This window comes from Crocuta crocuta, unplaced genomic scaffold (genome assembly GCF_008692635.1).
Source record: "Crocuta crocuta isolate KB4526 unplaced genomic scaffold, BGI_CrCroc_1.0 scaffold27, whole genome shotgun sequence".
NCBI classification, from domain to species: domain Eukaryota; kingdom Metazoa; phylum Chordata; class Mammalia; order Carnivora; family Hyaenidae; genus Crocuta; species Crocuta crocuta.
Window position 1 is genome coordinate 4404392 of NW_027532250.1, and position 10507 is coordinate 4414898.

Consider the following 10507-nt stretch of genomic DNA (forward strand, 5'->3'; position numbering starts at 1 on the left):
GTTAAGGTACACAGGCATACCACAGCCTTCTGGGGACTCACTACTATTACACAGCAATAAAAACATCTCTGTGGGAGTGCCAACTCATCCTATTTTTATAGAAAAGTCATTTCAGAAAAATAGGAGGTAAGGAAAAAAGGTCATACATAGCCTGTTATGGAAAAACAACCCCTTGAAATTGTTTTAAAGACTTTTTTTTTTAATGTTTATATATTTATTTTGAGAGAGAGGCAGAATGCGAGTGGGGGAGGGGCAGAGAGAGACACACAGAATCTGAAGCCGACTCCAGGCTCTGAGCCGTCGGCACAGAGCCTGATGCAGGGCTCGAACCCATGAACCATGAGATCATGACCCGAGCTGAAGTCAGACGCTTAACTGAATGAGCTCCCCCACTTAAACATTTTTAATAAAAATTTTGTGGTGTATGTAAAGGTAGAGAGAATAGTAAAATGATACCCCTCAACCAGCTTTGCAGGTTTAAGTTAACTACATTGCTTCAATTCTCCTGTTTTAAAAATTTGTTTAAGTATTACACATTCTAACATGTCGTTCTCTTCCTGTGTGTTTCATATATGCCTCTAAGGATATATACGCAATTTTTTTTCAAATAACCCATTATGTCTTTATCACAGTTAGTGAATTAACGTTAAGTTCCTGGTATCACATAATACCGAGTCCATACTAAAGTGTCCCTGATAAGAAAACCAATTTAAACCATTTTACATATACCTGTATCTTCCTCTTTTGCTTACTAATAAGATTCCTATTTTATTAAAAATGTGATTTTGCATCTTGATTTTCCCACTCACTATTAGAACTTTTCCCAGTGGCATATTTTCACAGCTTTTCAATGTCGAAATGGCTGTTGGCAAGAGCCGGGGATAACTTGGAAGATGAACCGTTTCTTTATTTGTGTGTTTCCCCACACGCATGGAGGGACTATGTGTGTATTTTTCTTCCCCTTATAGTAAACCTTGTGGCCATGAACATCTTTGTTCGCAACTCCCCTTTCCTCTATTAGGGCTGTTTCCTTAGGACTGATTCCAGGAGTGTTCTTGCCGAACCCGAATGTATGAACATTTGTAAGGCCCTTGACTTGTCTCACGGAGTTGTTTACAAAAAGACTGTACCAATTTACACTTCCACTTACAAAGGCTGAGAGCGCCTCTATTAAAATGCTTCAAGACCGTGCCTTTCTGAGCGCTTATAAATCACTGGCTAAGGCGGGCTTCTGCTTGTCATACGGTCATCGCAAAATAAATAAATACACATCTTCTATAGCTCTAACAACACGGCATGCGCAGACTGCCAAACAACCACAGACTAACTCTGATTACACGAGGAAACTGGGGCTACTTGTTGAAAATGTGGTAATGAGATAGTTTCCACCCAGACGGGAAGCCTCGTTCTGGCGGGGGAGGGGCGCCTGCATTGCTTCTGCTGTCTACCCACCCCAGGAAGGTAGGAATGATCCGGTCAGCATGCTCGTTTCTTCTACTTTACCTTTATTTACTTGTTTATTGATTTTAAAAGCTGGGCATCTTACTTGTTTCTATGCGGCCGAGTGGATGCTGCAGAAATACTGTTGAAAACGAGCAGACTTCGGACGGCATATGCGCTTCCTCTCCAGGCAGCCTCACAGCACTTGGGGAACCGAGGATTAGGGGCAGAGCCATTTTATCGTCCAAATTCTACTTTGTTTCCTTGGGGACACGTTGTCCTTATTTGTGGACTTCAAATAAAAACTGCTTCAGAAACGGCTCGTTTCTGTTCAGAGCACTCTTATTTTCTTTAAAGAAGAGAACATGGCAGTTACAAATCCTTGTAGAAAATTCATTTATATGGGTTTGGAGAAATTTATGGGATAGATTTTTTTTTTTTGGAGAAAGAAATGATCTCATTTTTGTGTGTTNAAAAGCCCAGAATCTGAATCATTACATTCTTGTTTTGTTTGTTTTTTGGGAAAAAGTTCAGGAAAGAGGTTTTATTATCCTCCTTTGCTTTCTTGCTGTTTTTGTTGCACTCAGTGACTCCGAAGTAGTTCCTCAAAGCGAGTGGGAACAGAATATAATGTCTTAAAATATTTTTAAGAGGACCAGCGGGCTTGGTATTTGTAAAAATATGTCAACAAAATGTGCTAACCACATTTTTTTTTTTTTTAAAGTTGTCAAAGAAGCCAAAGGGATTCGTTAAGCGGAAGGGCTGTTTTAGAACAGGGAGACACTTGGAGGCAATAATGACTAAGGTCGTTTTGGCTGATGTTTACTGAGCTGATGGCCGCGTGCCAGGCACCGTTTTAAGGTTGGGTTGTGATTAGCTCCTGCAGCCTTCCGAAGCGGCCCCGTGCAGTGGGAGGCGATGTCATTCCCATTGTACAGGTGAGGCAGGCAAGTCGAGTCAGGAGGCTGAGGTTTCCCAGCAGCTGAGCAGGGAGCCGGGGTTTGGGTCTACGTTGGCTCTGAGGACCGTGTTTGATTCAGTTCCGGTTTCTGAGAAAACCTGCATGTTCGTTTCGGGGAGCTGCTGGGCCGAAGCAGCCCACCCCCTGGAAGTGAAGTGGGGGCGTAGCTGGCTTTGGGCCCCCCGCACTAGGAAGCACCAGGTCAGGCGTCTAATCTTCAGTCTAGACTCCTTTGACTTCTTGGTCACCCTGTACCTACCAGGGACGTGGCTCTGACCTTAATCTCCTCTCCCGCATTTTCCCCAGCTTGCACATCCTGTTTGAGGGTGTGGCTGGAGAGGGCTCATGCGCTCACACACACCCCTGTAGCCGCTCACCTCGGACTCTCTCCTTCAGGTGCCTCTCCGGTCTCGCTTGATCTCCGGTTCGGAGAAGATGTCCAAGGAGCCCTGAAGGGCAGGTGGCTCCCAGCTTCCTCGAGAATCACCTGGATCGAGGTATCTTTCTTCCAGAGTTCTGCTTGCTGTGTCTACATTGGGCCTCCTTGCTGACATGAGCTGAGCTGCTCAGCTCCTAAAGTGGACAGACTTGGGTCCAGCTCTGACTCTTATTTCATAGAATCACTCTTGCTTCTCGGCTCCAACCCAGAATAAGGACCCGCCGTGGCAGGGCCCTGCACTGGCCGAGAACAGACCTGGTCTGGAGTGCGGGCGAGCTCCCGTGTGGCCACGGGCAATGGCCTTTCGATACTAGCCTGTCCTAACTGAATGCCCACTGTGTGCCAGGTTCTCCCCAAAGCATCTTACTAGTGAGGACTTATTTATTCCTCCAGATACACCTGCCAGAGATTACTCTCACCTCCATCTGTAAAAGGGCAGCAGGCAGGGGTGGGGGGTGGGGGGTGGGAAAAGTGCTCCAGGGAGATGGCAAAGGCAATACTGGGGTAGCCCGGGGTCTTGGTTCGAACCCGGACACCAGTTTCAAGAGCTCAGCCCTTTAACTCGCTCCTCGTCTCACCACTCGGAGGTGTGGCTTCTAATCTGGGCGATCCGGGTACCAACTCCGTCTGGGTATCCAGAAATGGTGCAACTAATGTACTTGGCCCATAGGAAGTACTTATCAATGGTCACTATTATTATTCTCTTGTCTCCTGAGGCCAAAGTCAACCGCTTAGTACCAAATAGAAGGGCATGAGTCAGCATGGGCTTTGGAATTTGCTCGGGCTAGAATTCTACTTCATTCTTGTTGTAGAATCTCAAGCAAGTTAAAGAAGTTAGTAAGGCAGAGAGTGAGTTAACCTCTGACGGCTACGATTTCCTTATCTGCCAGATGAATTTCGGTATACAGGTTATCAGGAGAATGAGAAACACCGTGGTCGGGTAGATGAGGTGTGGAGTTAAGACTCTGGCTCATAGCAGGGGCTCAATAAATTGTTTTATTTCTCCCTTTTTGTTACACTTCGTCTTAGCTCTTCTTACTGTTACTATCATCGTTGCTGTTGTTGGGCTGTTGTACTGAAAATACGGACACGCTTACATATCTGAGTGATTTCAGCAAAGGGGACTATCTGGATTATTATTTCAAGAGGACTCGGTTTTAGCAGTGTGTTTAAAGAGACTCTTCACACCTCCTCCGGATTGTTATTCCTCTGTTCATACTATTCACGGCCTCTCAGGTTCATTCAGAGTAACAGCCTGTCTGTACAACACCCAAATGGTGTGAACCTCCTCCATTCTAATTTTACGACTTGTGTCTTCTCACTGCTCCATGCCAGCCACAACGTCACGCCAGCTTCCTTGCTTTTCCTTGAACCACGGGGCATACTGCTTCAAGGTCTTTGCGTGCCGATCCCTCACCTGGGACTGCTCTCTCCCCAGAACTCTACATGGCTCCCACGGTCACCCTTTCAGATCTTTACTCAGACGTCTGCACCTGGGAAGTCTTCCAGGCGTAGCCTACTGGACATTACCCCCACCGACTCCCTCTACTCTCTGGCCCGTTTCCCCGTTCCTCTTTTCCCCTCCATAACACTAATCATTTAATTCTTTTCTAAACATTTTATTAAAATTTTTTTAAAGTTCATTTATTTATTTTGAAACAGGGGAGAGGGGCAGAGAGAGGTAGAGAGAGAGAGAAAGAGAGAGTCTCCAGCAGGCTCTGTACTGCTGTCAGCACAGAGCCGGATGCAGGGCTCGATCCCACCAACCATGAGATCATGACATGAGCCAAAATCACGAGTCAGATGCTTAACCAACTGAGCCATCCAGGAGCCCTAAGATTTTATTTTAAAGTAATCTGAATACCCAGTGTGGGGCTCGAGCTCATAACCCTGAAATCAAGAGTCCCATTCTCCACCGACAGAGCCAGCTAGGTGCCCCGTAGCACTGATCACTTAATTCACTACAATATTAAGTGTTAACTCAATGAGGATCAGCATTTTGCTGGGTTTGCTTTCCTGCTATATTCCCAGCACCTAAAACAGTGTCTGGTACACAGTCGGTCTTAATATTTGCTGACTGAGACAGTGCGTGAATGAGTGAATGGAAGAACCAGGGAGCATATTTACTTCATGAAATTGAAGAGCTGAATGAATATTGGGGGTGCTTCCCCGAGTGCTGTGGTTTGGAGGAAACTGGCCTTACCTTTCTTTGAGAAGACTGTAGTCCATTCGGACAACATCCAGGGCCAGGCATAGCCCAGCTCATGTCATAAAGGAGGCGTTGAACAAAGAGAGTGACTGAACAAAGAGCATGGGGGCATTTGGAGTGGGTTCTGGGGGATGGGTAGGATGGCTACAGATTGACGTTTGGACATAGGTGGCATGTGGGTTTAGGGAGATTCAAATGAAGATGGGACAGGTCGTGGGCACAGAGCAAGGAGAAAGGTAAGTAGAGAATAGTTCATTAAAAAGCAGTATATGGGGGCGCCTGGGTGGCTCCTTCGGTTAAGCGTCCGACTTCGGCTCAGGTCATGATCTCGCAGTTCGTGGGTTCGAGCCCCGCGTCGGGCTCTGTGCTGACAGCTCAGAGCCTGGAGCCTGCTTCAGATTCTGTGTCTCCCTCTCTCTCTGACCCTCCCCTGCTCACAGTGTCTCTCTCTCTCGCAGAAAAAGAAATTTTTAAAAAATTTAAAAAACTTAAAAATAAAAAAATAAATAGCAGTATACGAAAATACTAAGTATTTTATTCTCCATTTTTAATTTCTCAGGTACTTAGTATAATTTGGAATTCTATGTTAATAGACAGCTAATTTTTAGTTATATAAGTCACATATGAATGTGTTTGACGTGTTAAAAGATTAAAATATTTAGTTGCTAGCAAGGTCCTGGATCTTTGCCCATATTTGAGAATTAACCAACTTTTATTCATGCATTTGCATATGTATTTCTTTCTTATTGACTTATTGAAACATGATTGGCATATAACTTATTAGTTTCAGTTGTACAATATAATGATTCAATATTTGCATATATTGTGAAATGATCAGCCTATATATTTCTGATCTGTGTACAGTATAAATGTGTGTATATTATAGATAGTATACATATATACACATATGTAATATGTGTATATATGTATTTCCTTTAGAAAATATATTATTGTGTTACTTTTGTGGCTTCATTTATTTATTTTCTCCACAATGTCTTGGTGATTTAGCCACATGAGCACATGGAGCACTACTTCATTCTTTCTAACTGCTGTCTCTATTCTTTTTTTTTTATCAAGAAAAATTTCCTTTAGTGTTTATTTACTTTTGAGAGAGACAGACAGAGCACAAGCAGGGGAGGGGCAGAGAGAGAGAGAGAGACCCAGAATCCGAAGCAGCTCCAGGCTCGGAGCTGTCAGCACAGAGCCCGACGCGGGGCTCAAACTCACAAACTGTGAGATCATGACCTGAGGCGAACTCGGACGCTTAACCGACGGAGCCACCCAGGCGCCCCTGTCTATGTTCTTAAATTTGGATATATCATAGTCTCTGTGATCATTTTCCTCTTGATGAATTTATAGGTTGTTTCTTATTTGTCACGATTATAAGCAAGGCCGCAATGACAATCGCTATGTACGCTTCTTTGAGCCCCTGAGTGATCATTTCTTCAGGGTAGTTACTATAATTATACGCTTATCTATTTTTTGTTTGTTTTAATTTGTTTAATGTCTGTTTCTCCGATGGAAATATAAACTCCATGAGGACAGCAATCCAATTTGTTTTGTACCTCGCTCTTTAATTACTACCTAGCCAGTGCCCGGGACAAAGGAGTGGTCAATAAATATTTATGGAATGAATCCAGCTGAAAGATTGGCTGGGGCCATGGTGTAGTTTTGCATCCTAAGAGAGGCGAGTAGGGTTTATTTAAGTAAATTGGAGATTTATGTGCAGGGCAGTAGAAGGGTGTTTTATTTGTGGTGTTGAAGAAAATGGTTCTAGGCTGGGAAGAAGACAGGTACTCGAGGCCAGGTTATGACATTATTATGCAGATCACGAGGGAAAGACGGGTGGAGGAATGAAAGGCGAGGGTGTGTTGGAGAGCTGCTGGGTGATAGGATCCGCAAAGCTGACTGATAGCTCTGAGGGGTCGTGTAAGGAAGGCATAGAAAGTTGAGATCCAGTCTAGGACATTTTCTTTCTCTCTCTTTCTTTCTTTCTTTCTTTCTTTCTTTCTTTCTTTCTTTCTTTCTTTCTTTCTTTCTTTCTTTCTTTCTTTCCTTCCTTCCTTCCTTCCTTCCTTTCTTTTTCAATTACTTTAGAGAGAGAGAGTTCAAGTGGGGCAGAGGGAGAGAGAGAATCTTTGTATTATATTTTAATTTTTTTAACGCTTATTTATTTTTGAGAGCGAGCGAGCTGGGAGGGGGAAGGGCAGAGAGAGAGGGAGACACAGAATCCGAAGCAGGCTCCAGGCTCTGAGCTGTCAGCACAGAGCCTGATGTGGGGCTCGAACTCATGAAGCGTGAGATCATGACCTAAGCCGAAGCCGAAGTTGGATGCCTAACCAACTGAACCACCGAGGTGAGAGGGGGGGAGAGAGAGAGAGAGAGAGAGAGAGAGAGAATCTTAAGCAGGTTCCATGCCAGGGGCCCAATATGGGGCTCAATCCCACGCCCCTGGGATCATGACCTGAGCCAAAATCAAGAGCCAGACGCTCAACCTCAACCGACTGAGCCAGTCGGGCATCCCTAGGACATTTTTCATTTTCACAAATGTTTGTTGCCTCCCAGCTGTGTGCAAAAAAGCACTCGGCTAATTGCCTTTGGGACGTACATTTGCATGACCTTTCTTCCCTTCAAAGGCAATCTGGAGTGCACTGGGGAGGCTGGAGGACTTGGAGCAAGAGTAAGCAGGTACATCAAGAACGACAGGGAGGGACCGAGGTGGGAGGGGCTCGCCCCGGGGCAACCGAGTGAAATATTGTTGTTCCAGGATTGGGGGTGGGGAGGAAGGCTGGGTGAGGATGTTTCAACCCTGCCCCAGAGACACGCACGGCTGACTGGCGAACGTGGAGGAAATAGGATGTCGAGAAATGTGCATCAGTGGAGATTTTTAGAAGTGAGATTTCTGTTGGTGACCGAGCTGGGGTTTGACGTAGGGTTCAAATGGCCCGTTGGCCTCAGTGCGGTCTGGAGGGAGGGGGAACCAATTGTTAGCTGGGTGGCCTCAGGCGGGCTACTTAACCACCCTGAGCCTCGGTTTCCTCTTGTTAAAGAAAAGGCAGTGATAACTTAAAGGGGTGAAGATTGGTTAGAGTATGGCTAACACCGGGACAACTCTGATTCTCCGAGCGTGCCCTCCACACAGGAGAGAAAGTAAATGGACTGTGGTGTCCCCCAATTTGCCACGTTTTCTTGTTTTACCAGGATGCCACCTTTTCAGGGGATAATCTCCCCAGGAAGAAACACTTAACTCGAAGTTCAGTGGGTCAGGTTTTCTTGCGTTTCTTTCTAGTCACATCCCCGTGTTGGTGGGATAAAATCCAATGTTGTCGTGGACCTCTCCGCCCCACCCTGCCCCAAATCCTGCCTGCCACATTATCAGGGATTTTGTTTTTATTCTAAGAGACATGGGAGTTTTAGGCAGGGCCCTGATGTAATCAGACTTGACTTCTGAAAAGATCAGTGTGACTTCTGAGAAGATGGATGTGACAGAGAGGGGACTGTCTGTGCTTCTGCTGGATTGGTAGCTCTGTCGTAGAGCTTACTTTCCTCGTAGTTGTATCCCAGGCTCGTGGCAAACAACGCTGGGCACATTCTATCAGTTGAACGCATCTTTGACCTCTCTGCATTGAAAGCAAGATTAAAAGTAGCCATCGTGTTACTAGGATGAGGCCATGAGATGATGGATGGAAAGTGCCTGGCACGCAGTTATTTATTTACTTATTTCTTGTCCGGTATTTAATGAGCATCTACTATGTGCTAGGCATGGTTCAAGGTCCTGGGGCTGCACCAGGAGGGTGTGGGGGTAAGACTTGGCCAGAGTCTGCACAGGAAAGGAGGCAGCTGCTTTTATTGCCTGTGGGTCTCGGAGAGCTACTTAATCCCTCTCTGCCCGGGATCTTTGTCTAATAAATGGACAGTATAAACCCTACCTCACAGGGTCAGGAGAAGGGTTAGATGAGTTACAAAGTGTAAAAACACACATTAAGAATTCAATAAACGTTAGCGCTTCTCAGCTAGCCTCTCGGCCTGCTCGCACTGCTTTTGGCATAGGATCTCTTTGAAACATGGGTGCCCTGGTCCGCAAGGCCCATCCCAAGGCAGAGAAATGCAGGAGGCATTGCTGGGTGGGGGTCTGGACAGGTCCCTGCTCTTAGTGGAGGTCACAGTCTGATTCAGACAAAAAAAAAAAAAAAGAAAAAGAAAAAAGAAAAGAAAAGGAAATGCAATCTCTAACCAAGTACACAGACAACCGCTAGACCATTAACTCACCCAGGAGGGAGAGACAGGAGGGAACGGAGAAAAGGGAAGACAAGGATTCTGGATGCCCTTCCCAGCAAACCGCGGAAGTTTGGGCCTCAGGACTCACACGAGTATTGTTGGGAGGCTGAGGCTAAGGGTCCCAGGTAGACTCAGGGAGAGGAGAGCCCTTTGTGGAGCGGATACTCAGGATCCACGAGAATGCTGTTGCCGGTGGACAGCACAGAGCTCGCCTGTGGTTGGACCCGAACAACCCAACCGCCCAATGAGGCAGGCAGGGAGGAGGTTAGAATCCCCAGGGCCCCCCGGGGGGTGGGGGAGCTCAGTCGGTTAAGTGTCTGACTTCAGCTCAGGTCATGATCTCACGGTTCGTGGGTTCGAGCCCCGCATCGGGCTCTGTGCTGACAGCTCAGAGCCTGGAGCCTGCTTTGGATTCTGTGTCTCCCTCTCTCTCTGACCCTCCCCTGCTCACGCTGTCTCTCTCTCTCTCTCTCTCTCAGAAATAAATTAAAAAACAAACAAAAACAAACAAAAAAACATTAGAATCCCCATTTTACAGATGAAGAAACGGAGCCAAGATCCTAGTGACTGACCTAAAGACCCCAGTCTCACTCCCCTTCCCACTGGACTTCCTGGCAGCTGAGTGCCATGTTTAACGACGTACGTCAGTGTGCATTTGTTGTGAGCACATCTACTGATCGCTGCTATGGGCAGATGTCTAAGAGGAGGTGGAGTAGACAGTTGGACATAGGTTTTAAGAGTTGAGGGGAGGGGGCGCTTGGGAGGCTCAGTTGGTTAAGCATCTGACTCTCGGCTTTGGGTCCCGTCATGAGCTCGTGGTTCATGGATCCAAGCCCTGCATCGGGCTCCGAGACATGACACTGCGGAGCCTGCTTGGGATCCTCCCTTCCTCTCTCTCTGTGCCCCTCCCCATCTCATTCTCTCAAAATAAATAAATAAACTTAAAAAAAAAAAGAGTTGAGGGAAGAGGTCTGGGTGGCAAATATATGTTTAGGAGCCTTAAACATCTACATGGCCTTTTGAGCCATTGGACTATGGATGGAATCATCTAGGGAATGAACAGGGAGAGAGAAGACAAGGCACCAGCAATGGGCCTTGGGTACTTCCAAGTGTGGAGGTCAGGGAGCGGGGAGGATCAGGAAGGGGACCAGGAAGGAGCCTCCAGTGAGGACCTGCGGCG

At 46.3% G+C, this 10507-nt stretch overlaps 1 protein-coding gene across 1 annotated transcript in view; it reads left to right on the forward strand.

Moving 5' to 3' along the window:
- Nucleotides 1-1418: 1418 nt before the first annotated feature.
- ZNF217 (zinc finger protein 217) overlaps nt 1419-10507 on the forward strand; it is a gene marked incomplete at its 3' end in the record, with an annotated part of 31451 nt that continues 22362 nt past the window's right edge. Inside the window, 2 exon segments of the mRNA XM_077778331.1 lie at nt 1419-1461; nt 2798-2898.